General features: G+C 40.5%; 1 long non-coding RNA gene across 1 annotated transcript; it reads left to right on the top strand.

Moving 5' to 3' along the window:
* The first annotated feature begins 593 nt into the window (after positions 1-593).
* Positions 594-15940, top strand: LOC122445223. Its single transcript, XR_006270482.1, has 3 exons — positions 594-641; positions 10156-10313; positions 15024-15940. It is a non-coding gene; the product is annotated as an uncharacterized LOC122445223 (long non-coding RNA).
* The last annotated feature ends 641 nt before the right edge of the window (positions 15941-16581 follow it).

Here is a 16581-nt window from a genome sequence, read left to right on the forward strand (position 1 = left end):
AGGTGTCCACATCAAAACTAAAACTGCAGAAAAACAGCGTGAGGAGGAACTGCGCAGTAGGGCAGGCTGGTCACAGAGAGAATGACCACAGAGATTCAGAATACAAATAATGTGATCTCCACTGCAGAGAGAGCCCGGCGCCGCTCCAGGAGGAAGCCTTCAGAGTCTCCTTGCCAGGAAAACCAAGCCAAGAGCAAAAACATCTCTAGTTCCTTCTTTCTTCACCACTAATCCACCACTCAGGCAAACAAATTGGACACCTGGGGCTCTGAATAACAGATACCAGCTCATGATGCTGCTTGAGTGCATCTGTGAATTTACCCTGGGGGCTGTTTAGTGACTAATCATGTTTCCATCTTTGTTGCCGTGGCTAGGAAGCTCAGAGCCTGCCTGAGGTTCAGGACCAAATGGTGTCTATTTCTTTGTGGCTTTGAATTTACACTTATTTCCTACACCATTTTATCTGGTTCAGTTCAGTCGCTCAGCCGTGTCTGACTCTTTGCGACCCCATAAACCACAGCACGCCAGGCCTCCCTGTCCATCACCAACTTCCGGAGTTTACTCAAACTTCTGTCCATTGAGCCGGTGATGCCATCCAACCATCTCATCCTCTGTCATCCCCTTCTTCTCTCCTTTATCTGGTAGGTGACCATTTTTATAACTGCGTTAAATTTACTTTGAAATGAGGTGGGATAAAGATGAGAAATGAATAGGAATAAAAGAAGAAAAAAGGAAGGATCCAAGATTGTGTGTGTGAGAGAGAGACAGGGAGAGAGTGGGGGTGGGGGAGAGAGAGAGAGAAGAGAAGAAAGAGAGAGGATATGTGTGAGTTAAGAATTCAGGTGCAAATAAACAAATGGGACCTAATTAAACTTAAAAGCTTTTGCACAGCAAAGGAAACCATAAACAAAATGAAAAGACAACCTATGGACTGGGAGAAAATATTTGCAAACCATGCTGTTGACAGGGATTAATTTCCAAAATATACAAACAGTTCATATAGCTTAATATCAAAAAAACAAACAACTCCGTGAAAAAATGGGCTGCTGCTGCTAAGTTGCTTCAGTCATGTCCGACTCTGTGCGACCCCATAGACGGCAAACCACCAGGCTCCTCCATCCATGGGATTCTCCAGGCAAAAGTACTGCAGTGGGGTGCCATTGCCTTCTCCAGAGAAAATGGGCAGAAGACCTAAATAGACATTTCTCCAAAGAAGATCCACAGGTGGTGAACAGGCACATGAAAAGATGCTCAATATCATTAATTATTAGAGAAATGCAAATCCAAAAACTACAATTAGGTATCACCTCACACTAGTCAGAATGGCTGTCATTAAAACGTCTACAAATAAGAAATGCCAGAGAGAGTGTGGAGACAAGGGAACCCTCCTACACAGTTGGTGGGAATTAAATTGGCGCAGCCACTGTGGAGAACAGAATGGAGATTCCTTAAAAAACTAAAATATAATCTTGCAATCCCACTCCTGGGCATATATCCAGAGAAAACTTGGATTTAAAAAGATACATGCACCCCAATGTTCATAGCAGCACTATTTACAATAACAAAGACATGGATGCAAGTTTAATGTCCATCAACAAATGAATGGATAAAGAAGATGTGAGAGAGATATATATATAATAATATATACACACACACAATGGAATATTAGCCACAAAAGAAATAATGAAATAATGTCGTTTGCAGCAACATTGATTATCCTAGAGGTTATCACATTAAGTGAAGTAAGTCAAACAAAGACCATTATCATATCACATATTATATGGAATCTAAAAAAAACATACAAATGAACGTTTCACAGACATAGAAAACAAATTGGTGGCTACCAAAGGGCATAGCAGGGTGGGAGGGAGATAGAATGAAGAGTCTGGGATTAACATGTACCCACTGCTGGGGACAGCACAAACCTGGGCACCCAGAGCTCAGTGCCCCTACCCTGGCTTATGAACTCAAGACCCAGACATTTCCCCAGTCGACAAAATTTATTGCCTGCCTCCTTCTAGTCACCCCAGGCTTGGCTAGGATACTCTGGGCCTTTCTTTCCTCTATCTAAAAAGGTAATTCATTATTCTTTAGGAGTAATATATCATAGTGTTTGGTTTGAGAGGTTTACTTATTTATTTGGCTTTAAGACAAATGAAAAGGAGTCTGCTTCAACTTGGCTGAATGGACCAAAATGGAAACAAAGACATCAGAATTCTCTTTCCCTCCCCAGTCCTGATCTGCTGATTTACCAGTGCACAAGACTTCTTGCAGAGGCAATGTACCTTAAAAAATGATACAAATGAATTTATATACAAAACAGAATAGACTCACAGACATAGAAAACAAATTTATGGTTACCAAGGGGGAAAGGGGAATAAATTAGGAGTTTAGGATTAAAATACACACACTACTCTATATAAAATAGATAACCAACAAAGACCCACTGTATAGCATAGGCAACTAGACTCAATGTCTTATAATAATCTATAATGAAAGATAATATAAAAAAGAATATATATATGTATAATTGAATCACTTTGTTGCACATCTGAGACTAACACAACATTGTAAATCAACTATATTTCAATTAAAAAAAAACCCAGATACTGAAAAAATTTTTTAAAAATGTATACACACTGCTATGTATAAAACAGGTAGGCAGTAAAGACCTACTGTAATAGCACAGGGAATTATACTCGATATCTTATAACAACTTACAATGGAAAAGAATCTGAAAATAGGCAGATTTTACATACATCTGAATCACTTTGCCATACACTCGAAACTAACACAACATTGTAAATTAACTATTGTTGTTGTTCAGTCGTATCTGACTCTTTGTGACCCCGTGGATCACAGCATGCCAGGCTCCTCTGTCCTCTACTATCTCCCAGAGTTTCTCCTGGAACTATACCTTAATAAAAAACCATGCCTTAATAAATATATATATATATGCATATATATATATCTTTAAAAAGTTCATGTGCATCATTGTGAGTAATGATAATAAAATAAAAACATCTCCTGAAAGTCCCCTGTGAATCCATAGAAGCCTCTAGGTAAAGACGGTTGACAGAGCCACCAACTTAGTGAGGAAGCAGATCAAAACTAAAACTACTGATATTGTTGTCCGTGCCTGTAATACCCACAGCCGCCATTCCTGAGAAGTTATGTTGTACTGTGCCTTTGCCACACTGTCCTTTTTTATTTAGGAATAATTTACATACAGTAAAATGCACATGTCTTAGTATTCAACTCAGGTTCTGACAATTCTATACACTTCTTATTGGTGAGTTTTGAAGGTTCTTTTATTTTTTGGATACAAGTTCTTTGTGAGATCTATGCTTCCCTGGTTGCTCAGATGGTAAAGAATCTGCCTGCAATCCAGGATCCCTGGGTTCCCGGAGGAGGAGATGGAAACCCACTCCAGTATTCTTGCTTGGAGAATTCCACGGACAGAGAAGCCTGGCGGACTACATGGGGTCTCAAAGAGCAGGACACAACTGAGCGGCTAACACACACACACCATGCAGATATATGTTTTACAAATATTTTCTTCTTTTCTCCTAGTCTATGTCCCACCTTTTTATTTTCTTAACAGTATCTTTCGACGAGCAGAAAATTTTAATTTTATGGTTAGTGCTTTCCATGTCCTGACAAACAAGTCTTTGCCTATCCCAACATAACTAAGATATTCTCCTATGCTTTCTGTTCGAAGATTTATGGCTCTGATTTTATATTATGTCTATAGTCCATCTCAAATTAATTTTGAACGTGAACTTGTAGGAGTCAAGGCTCATTTCCCCTTGTAGGGCTATCCAGTTGTTCCACAATAGTTTATTGAAAAGGTTTTCTTGTCTTGCATTGAAATAACTTGGCACCTCTGTCAATTACCATGTTACATATTTAACCTTCGCAAGCCTGTGGTGTGTTTTCCCCATTTTACAGATTAGGAAAATGGAATACTACTCAGACATAAAAAAAGAATGAAATTCTGCCATTTGCAACAACATGGATGGACCTGCAGAGTATTACAGTTAGTGAAATATCAGATCAAGAAGAACAAATACACTGTTATCACTTATATGTGGAGTCTATAAATAAAACAAACTAGTGAATATAATGAAACAGAAACAGAGAAACAGACACACAGATATAGATAACAAACTAGTAATCACCACTGGGGAGAGGGTGGGGGAGGGAGGGGTAATATACGGGTAGAGAATTAAGAGATACAGACTACTATGTATAAAATAGATAAGCAACAAGGATATATTGCATTGCACAGGAAAAGATAGATTTTATAATAACTTTGACTAGAGTGTAATCTGTAAAAGTATTGAATCACTATGTTATACACCTAAAGCTAATATACCCTTGTAAATCATTATGCTTCAATAAGGAAAAGAAAGTAATAAACTCCCTTCAAACATAGTTGTCTCCAGAAAACTGTAGTGTCTTTATATTTTGTCATAAATATGAAACATGTATGTTCTGCTAGGACACAGAGAGATTAAAAAAGATGAAGCTTGAATTATGGGGCACTGTCAGAAAAGGAGACTTCCAAGGTTATTGAGCTGCTGTGAGATCTAAGGTTATTGAGCCGAGCTGCTGGCCACAGATGCCCATACTGGAAGTTCAAAGGGCACCAAGAAATGCAGCTAAGAAGCGGCAGCCTTGTAGGGCAGGTTGTCTGGGGGTCAGAGAAGCCACAGCCCACACAGAGGGTGATGTGGTTACTAAGTTAATTCTTCAAAAGGGCAGGCTCTTTTGAAGGGCAGGCATCATCTCAGAAGAGATGATGGAGCAATTTCCATCTCAAAGACACTGTCAGCAGGAAATCAAGGGGTGACCGAGCTAGAGGCTAAAGTCTCCAGGGAAGAGGGAAGGCAGTCTGTAGAGAAACACAGAGGTGATCCATCATGAGGACAGAAGGTCAGTGTCCACAAATTCAGAAGGGATTAAAAACAAAAGGGCAGAGCTCAGGACGAAAAGTGAAATCTAAGCAGTAGGAAGAGAAACTCCAGATATAGAAGCCAATGAGGAATTTCACTTTAAAATCACTTTGGCTGGGTCTGAGGAACCACCCTTCCTATCAGGACAGGGTCAAACATTCTTATCTCCACAATCAAAGTGGAGAATTCAGCACATCTCTGGGAAACAGAGAACAAAAGATGTGGGCTTTTTAAGAAAGGACTGTCTGTTGCTCTAGTCCTCTAAGTTATTAGAATATAGCTCAGTCCTACCTTTAGAGTTCTACAAATAGAACCTTGCAATTAACGACAAGGTTCACCATTTCAGTAGCTCATGAGAAAGTTAGATTGGTGAATCAAATCAGTGTATTAAACATTTTTTTCTAAATGTCTCTTCAGGTCTTTGTAATCTTTTATTATTCTCTGAAGAAAATAGAAACAACATGGCCTTTCTCACCAGATACAAGGCAATTTGGTTAAAATATATGTGCAAACACAGGAACTCAATTACCCACACAAATGAAAGGAAGGACAGGTAATTCACAAACAGTCTTTAAGACACATAGTATCAATAGCCACCCTTTATTAAAGGTTTAATGTGGTAGGGCAGGCCCTCTGCTCAGCACCTCACAGATGGGAATTTAATCCTCGGGAAATTCTGTGATTGGGACTTCCCTGGTAGTACAGCGGCTAGAAGGCCACCCTTTCACTCCAGGGGGCCCAGGTTCAATTCCTGGTCAGGAAACTAAGATCACACATGCCACACAGCAAGGGCAAAAAAAGAAAAATCCTGTGACAATAATAACAATGGCAACTGATATAAATGGTATTTCATTTGTTTCTCAGACCAAGTGTTGGAGGGAGGCACTATCATTATCCCATTTTATAGATAAGGAAAGAATTTAAGTACACAAAATAAATGTAAAGATACTAATTATAGTTCCTGTGGTCATGTAGCTAGGGAGTGTGGACCATGGAATCAATCCCAGTGTCTCATCCTGTTATCTGTGTCTTTAACTACAAGACACTCCCCACATTTAACAAAGGTGACTGAGCCCTAGAGAAGATAGAGCTCTGGTCCTCCTAATTTCAAGTCTCCATACTCAAATGGATTTTCACACCCAACCTAACTTCTATTTGCATTTTTTGAGGATTTCATAAAACAGGAAATCCCAGCCCCAAGCTCCATGGTAAAGACCATCTCAAGAGAAGCCAGATGGGTATCTGAGTGATGCACCCCGACCTACACACCACCCTGAAGATGGCCCTGAGTACCTTTTGGACAATAGTGTCAACCATGTATCATCATTTGACTCCTACTTACCCTGGCAGGGAGAAGAGAACTATTTAGGACTTACAGTGAATACATGTAGGGAACACAGGGAAAGATAGTCTATTGCTCCATATTTTTTTTTAACCAATAAATTAACTTAAAGCTCACAGCAGATGGAAGAAAGCTGAGTAATGAAAGAGAGTAGTGGACACCAGCTGTTGGCAGTTTATCCCCTTCTCCCCATTTGTGGGTTTTTATTCAAAGTGTTCTGCCTTTCCAACACCCGCTGATGGCATGTGACTCAAGTTAGACCAATAGATCACTCCCAGAAATTCAGTTTTAACTGGAGAGACACAAAGAGAGGCTTCTGGAATTGATTCACACTGGATAGAGTGGCCATTTGTTCCTACTATGAGGTCTCCCAGAGCTTCTAAGTCCGTCCCTATTCCTCTGAAACAGGATCCAGCAGCTTTCTCTTCCATTCTGTGAGCAGCCTCCATCCAACACATTCCTTTTCAGCTAAGGTAGCCAGGGTTCTTTTCAGCTGCCTGCAACCATAAAACCTTTAACTGAATCTTAAGTTGGCCAAGAGGAGGCATTCTTGACTTGGTGAATCTCAGCATCAGAATCTACTGCAGAGATCAGAAAGTGACTGACTGACTGATAAAGGAGAGCAAATGAATGGAGAAATGGGGCTGTTTCCAGAAACAAGAAGTTGAAAGAATAGGCTCTAATTTTGTTGGTTTCTAACTACAGAGTTTTTCACCCCCTGGAATTCTCTGTCCCTTGAATGATTCACACCTTCTGTGGTTACTCATCACTTAAGCCCATATATTTTTCATCCTGTGAGAAGTAACTCAGCTGTCTAGAGCATGATGCTAATGAGGGCAGCACTTCTGACTTGACTTTTGTGGGGTGGTTACCTTAGTTCTGAGTCACAGACAAGAATGGCACTTGAAACCCAATCAAAGTTCTTTTGACATTTCATGGGGCTGGAGTAATGAAGTTGATGGACAACACTAGTCACTGCCACAAATTCAGGTTCAGCTCATATTTCTTAAAACTCTGAGGCATGCCAGGTAGTGCATTAGGCACTTCACAGGCATTATCTCATTGACCATCAAGCATGCACTCATAACAAATGAATCCAAGTGGATTACAAATGAATGACATAACCATGTTGAAGACCAGTGAGGAAGGAAGGAACTGAGCTAAGCAACTTTGGAAAGCAGTGTCTCAACTGGATACTACAAGGCTAAAGACATAAAGAAGTTTCTCTAGGTGGTAACTGTTTCTCACAGGAGTACTGGGTTAGCAATTCCAAAACCACTTTGGGTGTATGCTAGTAAACACATAAGAAATTATACTGCTGATGATAAGAATCAAATTTCCTACTGCTAGAGGAAGAAGTTACAAATAAGGAAAGAAGGAGGTGAGAATAATCTGTCATGCTAGATGACCATGGGAGGTAGCAACATGAATTTATTGCTAAATTTCTGTGGTTAAAATATACACAACAGATGATTCAGTGGAATTAACGACATTCATATTTTTTTGCAACCATCAACATTATCCATCTCCAAAGCTTTACTTAATATCCCAAACTGAAACTCTGTAACTTCTCAGGGTCTCATTGTTCCCTTCTTGTAGTGTCTTTGGTTTTGCTACCATGGCTCATGGTTAATTGGAATACATATACAGCTACAAAAATACAGAAAGAAATATAGGTACATGTGTATGCATAGGTTAGAATATACACACGTGTGTCCTAGCTCAGACTATCTTCTGAGAGATCCTAGAAATAGTAATAACTAGTAGCAATGAGCACAACTGCTACCCTGTCCTTGGTCTCTAATACCATGCTACCATAAAAGGAACTCTCACCCCTGGGAGAAGTGGTTGATTCCAGGACTGGCGCAGGAAAAATATAAAATGAACTTGGAGCATTTCACAATGGCAGAAAGTTAAAAAGTGAGTTTTTTACCAAAAAATAAGAAACCTGTAAGGGCATATTAAAAAGCACAGGTGCCAACCTGAAAGAGCAAAAGCTGGAACAATTTGTGCAACAAGATAAATAACAATAGTATTGGATCATAACGGAAAGATTAAAATATTCTCTGGGTTCATAGTATAATAAACAAATGATTGAATGAATAAGTAATAAATAGATAGGAAAGGACAATACTTCCTTATAGAAGAATTCCAATAAATAAGTGTAAGAGGAATTAGAGAAATGGTAAACCACTATCAGAAGACCACTGTAGTACCCATTGGAGGCATAACCCATTGATGGTTATTAAAATTAGTGAGTTAAAATTTAAGGAGAAACAGGATATTTTGATAATCTCAAACCATCTCCCCCAAAATAAATATTTATTCATTTCAAAGTTGAATGCAGTCATTTTAAAGCAGAGAAACCACCTTAGCCAAATGATAAAGGCTAACATCAGTAGTGATATCATTATGACATCATGCACCCTCCAATATGACCCACTGACAAGGGCACATCACCTCAGTGGTATTCATCCCAATAATCCATAACTCCAGTCTAATCAGAAGAAAATATCAGACTAACCCAAACACAGATATCTTCTACAAAATCTCTGATCTGTATTTTTCAAAAATATCAAAGTCATGAAAAACAAGGAGAGATTGAAAGATTGTCACGGATCCAAGGAGACTGAAGAGGCATTATACCTAAGTGCATCCTGGACTAAATTCTGGAACAGAAAAAAGATGTTAGAAAAACAGAAAATTCTACAATCGTCTGTAGTTTAGTTAGTAATATTATGCCAACGTTAACGTCTGCGTTTTTATAATTATACTACATTTCTGTAAGATTTTAACATTTGAGATAGCCTGATAAAGGATATATAGAAGCTTTCTGTACTACATTTGCAACTTCCCTGAAAGTCTAAAATTATCTCAAAATTAAAGATATTAAAAAATATCTTTAGATATTTTTAAATATCTAAACAAAAAAACAGAAACAGAATGAAAATAATGAGAGTCCTGAGACATGATCTTTCTAGGCAACAACGGAACACTCATTTTTCATGAACTGGAAACTCACAGTAGGAGTTCACCAGTTCTCCCTACTAGAAGTATAAAGCCCTCAGGGTCCGTTGATGAGGCAACAGATTTAGGAAGCACTGTGGCATTGGCCTGAGGCAGATCTGAATTTGAATTTGGGGAATTTGTCAGGGAAAAGTTGTTTCACATCTCTGAAACATAACATTTCCAGATTTGTTGTGAATATTAAATGAGATCATACTTCACTTTTGCACAGTAGGTATTCACTGAATATCATCTTAGGGACTTCCCTGGTGGCCCGGTGGTTAAGAGTCTGCCTTGCAGGGCAGGGGAAGTAGATTCGATCCTTGGTGGGGAAACCAGGATCCCGCATGCCTGGGAGAAACGAGGCCGGTGCGCCACAGCTAGAGTCGATGGACCACAGCAAAGGCCTTGAATGAGGCAACTAAGAGCCAGCACAGCCAAATGGATGGAGGAGATCCTTTCTTTCCTTTGCTTCTGCTTTAAGCGTGTTAGAATGTCAGGGCCTTATCATCTAGATTGGGACAAAATGTACACAGGAGTAAAATAATGACCGAAGAACGGCTTCACACTCTGATACCATCAAAAGCTGCCTTCACCTGAGAGTGGGACTGCGCGTACCAGAGCACAACCCACACGAAAGGAGAGAAGAGAGAAATATGAGCCAGCATCCCCCGGGCAGCCTCAGAGAGCAGCGGGACGCCCCGAGCCTGGCGTGCGAGGAAAGGACTCGGCGGGGCTGGGGGTGAAACTGAGCCCCCTTCTGGAGAGGGGAAGAGGCAAAGGCGAGAAGACCGGAGTGCGTGTGGGTGCATGCAGCTATTTCCGCTTATCTTCCCATTATTTTTGCAGATAAACCAGACCTGTGGGAGATATGTTCATTTGGAGCACAGGATGAATGTGAGGAAACAACAAACCCTCTTGACTCATTTGCGATGAAGCAGAATTCCGAAGAGCTGAAAAGCAGCCCGAGTTGTTCTGGATGCTGGAGGCACGAGAGACTGTGGCCGGTTAGTGAGGAAAAGTAGGGCTCAAGGGAAGGATGGTTTAGTTTGAACTGTATTTGATACACGGAAGTTAATTTCTTTTGTTTTACTGTGTTTGGTTGTTTTAATCGAAATATAATTGATTTACAATGCCGTGATGGTTTTGATTGTACAGCCAAGTGATTCGTGTGTGTGTGTGTGTGTGTGTGTATTCTTAGTGAGTATATGTCTAAGAACTGATACTGTGTATAAAGCAATTAACTAATGAGAACCTACTGTATAGCACAGGGAACTCTACACAATGCTCTGTGGAGACCTAAATGGGAAGAAAATTCAAAATAGAAGAGAGAAGTTTACAGGCATAGCTGATTGACTTTGCTATACAATAGAAACTAACACAATATTCTAAAGCAACTATACTCCAATAAAAATTAATTTTTTAATATATATATTCTTTTATTCAGATTGTTTTCCCATATGGGTTATACAAGATATTGAATATAGTTCCCTGTGTTATGCAGTTGTTGTTGTTGTTTAGTTGCTAAGTCATGTCCAACTCTTTTGCAGCCCAAGGACTATAGCCTGCTATGCTCCTCTGTCCATGGGATTTCCCAGGCAAGAATACTGGAGCGGGTTCCCATTTCCTTCTCCAGGGAATCTTCCAGATCCAGGGATCAAACCCAGGTCTCCCGCATTGCGGGTGAATTCTTTACCAGCTGAGCCACAAGGGAAGGCCAAGAATACTGGAGTGGGTAGCCTATCCCTTCTCTTTCCGACCCAGGAATCAAACCAGGATCTCCTGCATTGCAAGCAGGCAGATTCTTTACCAACTGAGCTATACAGTCAGTCAGTCAGTCAATTCAGTCGCTCAGTCGTGTCCGACTCTTTGCAACCCCATGAATCGCAGCATGCCAGGCCTCCCTGTCCATCGCCAACTCCCAGAGTTTACTCAAACCCACGTCCATTGAGTCAGTGATGCCATCCAACCATCTCATCCTCTGTCGTCCCCTTCTCCTCCTGCCCTCAATCCCTCCCAGCATCAGGGTCTTTTCCAATGAGTTGACTCTTCGCATGAGGTGGCCAAAGTACTGGAGTTTCAGCTTCAGCATCAGTCCTTCCAATGAACACCCAGGATCTCCTTGTTATTTACTTATTTTAAACATAGTAGTGTGCATATGTTAATCCCAAGCTCCTAATTTATCCCTGCCCTCTCCTTCTCCCTATGGTAACCACAGTTTGTTTTCTATGTCTGTGAGTCTCTTTCTGTTTTGTAAATAAGTTTACTTGTATCCTTTTTTTTTTTTTTTTAGATTTCACATATAGGTGACATCATAGGAGATTTGTCTTTGTCTGGCTTACCTCACTTAGTGTGATATCTCTAGGTCGATCTACGTTGCTGCAAACAGCATTATTTCATTCTTCTTTATGGCTGAGTAATATCACATTGTATCTAAGTACCACATCTTCTTTATGCATTCATCTGTTGATGGAAATTTAAGTTGTTTCCATGTATTGGCTATTGGAAATAGTGTTGCAATGAACATGGGAATGCCTGTATTTTTTAATTAGTTTTCTCCAGATATATGCCCAGGAGTGGGATCACTGCATCATATGCTGTTGCTGTTGTTCAGTCTCTCGATCATGTCTGACTCTTTGTGACCCCATGGACAGCAGCACGCCAGGCTTCCCTGTCCTTCACCATTTGCTGGAGCTTGCTCAAACTCATGTCCATTGAGACAGTGATGCCATCCAACCATCTCATCCTCTGTCGTCCCCTTCTCCTCCTGCCTTCATACTTCCCAACATCAGGGCCTTTTGTAATGAGTCGGCTCTTCATATCAGGTGGCCAAAGTATTGGAGCTTCAGCTTCAGCATCAGTTCTTCCAATGAATATTTAGGACTGATTTCCTTTAGGATTGACCGGTTTGATCTCCTTGCAGTCCAAGGGAATCTCAAGAGTCTTCTCTATCATATGGCAACTCTATTTTTAGTTTTGTAATGAATCCATACTGTTTTCCAAAGTGGCTGTACCAATTTACATATCAACGGTATAGGAAGGTTTCCTCTTCTCCACACCACAGCATTTATTATATGTAAACTTTTTGATGATGGCCATTCTGACCACATTGAGGTGATACCTCATTGTAGTTTTGATTTGCATTTCTCTAATAATCGTTCCCAAGAGCATTTTTTCATGTGCCTGTTGGCCATCTGTACATTTGCTTTGGAGAAATGTCTATTTAGATCTTCTGCCCATTTTTTGATGGGTTTCTTTCCTTTTTTTTTTTTTTTTCCACAGAAGTGGTTTAAGCAGAGGAACCCTATGATCAAAGCATGGAATATCAGGCAGGATTCTGTTGCTGTGAAATAAAAACCACTTCAGCAAGTCTAAGTGGAAAGAAAATTAAGTGTCTATAAAATAATTGAAAAGGCTGGAGACTTGGTCTCTAGGCTGTCTCATTAGAGGGAATGTAAATTGGTAAAATCTTTTTCAAAAGCTGTTGAATGGCATCTATTAAATTGTACATATATATTTTTTAAATTTTCATTATTAGCATATCATTGATTTACAGTGTTGTGTTAGCTTCAGATGTACAGCGAAGTGATTCAGTTATACATAAACATATATTAATTATTTTTCAGATTCTTTTCCCATATAGGTTATTTCAGAATATTGAGTAGAGTTTCCTGTCCTGTACATCAGGTCCTTGTTGAATATATATATACATATATATATAATATTTTATTTAGGAAATATATCCTAGAAAAATTCAGTTCTAGAAAAATCTATTCTAGAAAAGAAAATTATGTATAAACACAAAAAGATTTACAAGATTGTTCATGGGAGCATTTTTTCTACCAGTGAAAAAAATTTTTTCTACTTCCTAAGTGGAAGAGGTTAAATAAAGCATGATATGGAATACTGTGCAGTCATTAAAAGAATACATCGAGCCTTCATGGAAAAAATCTCCCAGACATGCTGTAAATTGAAAACCAAGTCACAAAGCAAAACCCACATTATGTCCTGTTATTGTGTTTTAAAAGTACTCGGACTGAACAAACGCAGAGCAGTGTTCACGTGCGTGTCTCTCAGGAAGAAAGCTAGTTGGAAGCTTGCTATGGGGAGGCTGTTACGTTTTCCTCTGAGTATTCCTGCATTGTTTAATATAGGAATATTCATGCATTCATATATTACTAGTGTGGTAAAAACATGAGGAACTGGTCCCCGCCTCCAAACCTCTCGTTAAAATACAGTAAGGAAAACAATGCTGATCCTAAGTTGAATCATGAGAGAGAGATGAGAAGTACCATTCTTCTCATATAAGAGATGGACTGTTATCCATCTCAAGTAGAAATGATTACTGAAAGTCAGCAGCAAGTCAGTTTCTCCTTTTGTCCTGGTGAGTTGGGTAGTGGAGGGAGGAATGGAAATTTCATTTTTCCTTTACGTGCCAAATACATATGACTTTAGCATAAGGGATGCTTTCAAAGGCTGGCAGCAGAGCTCTGAATCCATTGGAAGACTGAAGATTGTAAGTTTAGAAAACAGAAGAGGGCAAACCAGATAGCCCAACAATATGCACAAGTTCCCATCTGGGCCAACCCCCACCAGGACCAACACCACCCACCTCTGCCTGCCACAACGTATCTCCAATGGACCCTGCATCCTTGCATCACTCCCTGAGAATTCCAAGCCCTGATGGAAACATCTTATTGACCATGCAAACAAGGAATAAGGAAGGGTATCTGTTCCTCTCCTTAATTTAGTCATGAGCCTTGCCCATCCCCAAGACGCCAACAAGCAGAGGCATGTCTCAAATAAGAAGGGTGCTTTGATGCTGAGAAAATGAACAATGACAGATGTCAACCACACTTGGGGAATTCAACTCAGATTTTGCTTGATTGTTGAAGAGATGCCCCGTTGGCCTGTCCACTTGCCTTGGTCTAACAATTTCATTTGCTTCGGATTTTCGTTTATTTCAAGTCAGCTTAGCACTTCACAAACCGCTTGAGGGAAAGAGGCTCCTAGAGAGGAGGTGGCCTCACTTCTGAAGAAGGCATCCGTGCAGCATCCATGAGACAGGTATTTATGGAGCTGAGAGCCAGAGCTGGTGACTGATGCCCTGTCCCGCAGCATTCAGTTGAAGCAGTGTGCCCCATGTCAGGATCCCCACTGCATCAGGAAATGAAACAAATGATTGGGAAGTGTATAGGCTGGCTGGCTGTGGAGGCCGGCGGGTTGTAGCCACGCCTTCAGCAGACCGATGGTTTATACTCCAGAAAAGAGTTATTCAGCCTAGACTAGGGAGACAAAAAAGCAAATTCAATTGAGGTTCATAAAACTTATGAAGCATATGCTGAGAAGTGCCTCAGCAACTCACTCTCAGCCTTGTCCCATAAATAACACAAGGACAAAGGGAGAAGGAAAATGAAATTGAAGACTAGGAAAAAATCTCTTTCACACACCCAGGAGTTTAGATGAGGCCTGCTTCTCCAGCAGGCAGTGGCTGCCAGAGCACACAGGATGGCAAAATGTCTTTGGAGAGGCCCATTTCATTTGAATTTTTTTTTTTTTTTACCACTTTTGGCCTTTTCAGGTATGGGGTATTGGCACTTCTTGATTTAGAATGCAATTTTATGTTTATTCGAAAAGGAGGGGCCAGGAGGATGATTATTTCCCATGTGTAAGAGCAACTTGTAAATAACCATATTCATTTCTGCATTTCACCCCAGGCTCTCCATGTGATCCTCATCAATTCAGGAAAGGAAATATGTGAATTTCTTTAATCCGGGACATCTCTGGGCAGATGTAGACACAAGCGAAGAGGAATCTGAAAGTTTGGTCACATCTTGGCAGACATCAGAGTCCTTGCTTGCTGATAGCTGAAGGAGCAGGCATAAGCTGTTTCCAGCACTTTCTCACTTTCATCAAGCCACAAGGAAGAGCGGGTGCAGCTCCTGGTAGCTGCACCCCAGGAGCCTTCTGCCTGAAACCGCTTTTCTCTTTCTCATCCAGTAAGCCAGCAGCTAATGCAAGGGGGCTAATTGAGATAATACAATTACCTCGGAATGTACTGGTTACTGAATTTCTTTTTTAAGGGGCCAAGAAAAGCAAACAGGACTATGCTGCTGTCTCTTAGGCCGTTCTCATGGCTTTAGGCCATCACTCCCTGTCAAAATGAAGGGACAAGAACTGCCTCTGAAATCATTAAATGCAGAGAGAGCAATATTTGTGTGGCAGACAGAGCCAAGAAGATGCTGGGGGATGTGACCAAAGAGGAAAAGAGCCAAGGCAAGAAATCAGGCTAAGCAGGAGCAGAAAGAACCTGCCAGTCCTGGAGACATAAGTGGCCTGTCGGCATCCTCACAAAGGATTGCTTCAATTTACATTTTTTTAAGGAACGAAAGACATAGGAGGCCAGATGCCATAATTTCAGACAAAGCAGTAGCTAGAAAAGCCAATTCTCCTACAGAGAGCTAGACTGTATATTGTTTTCATTATCCACCCATATGCCCTCTGCTTTCACATAAAACCTAGTGCCCATTTCCAAAAGGGGAAATTTACTGCTGTCTGCTAGCCCATTGTTATGGAAGCTATTTGTATCAGTTAGAAATATCTGCAGATGCAAATAAAACTTGACTATCAGGGACTTAAATAGGTGGAGATTTATTGGTTTTATGCGAGAAGCAGTCTGGGGGTTTGCCATCTCACAATAGCTCAGAAACTCAACACTGGCATCCAGATTCCAGGTTCTTCTCTTCTTCCTGTTCCACAGGCCTTGTATCTTAAGCTTCTGTTCCCCTCCTTGTTGCCACATGGCTCCAAACTAGCTGCTGCATCTTAAATCATCACATATAATTCCAGGAAGGAAGCAAAGAAAGAAACAGAAAGAGGAAACATTGTATCCAAAAGGGGAATGCTTTTCCAAAACTCCTTTAGCAGCATTCTGCTTACAACTTGGTAACCAGAATGGTGTCCCATGGCCACTCTTAACTGCAAAGGAGTCTGAGAGGTGGGCATTTTTAGTGAAAGGAGTGACTTGTGGAATATCATAATATCTCAGTGAGTCCTGACCACAGGTCTACATCACAGTTGAAACCCCCATGAAAATCAGTCTTTCTCAGAGGAAAAACAAATATTGTGTATGAACGCACATGCACGGAATCTAGAAAGGTGGTACAGATGAGTCTGTTTGCAGGGCAGTGATAGAGATGCAGATGTTGAGAACAGACATGTGGACATGGGGCAGGGGAAGAGTAGGCTGAGACAAATTGGAAGAGTAGCATTAAC

This window comes from Cervus canadensis, chromosome 7 (assembly GCF_019320065.1).
Source record: "Cervus canadensis isolate Bull #8, Minnesota chromosome 7, ASM1932006v1, whole genome shotgun sequence".
Classification (NCBI taxonomy): Eukaryota; Metazoa; Chordata; class Mammalia; order Artiodactyla; family Cervidae; genus Cervus; species Cervus canadensis.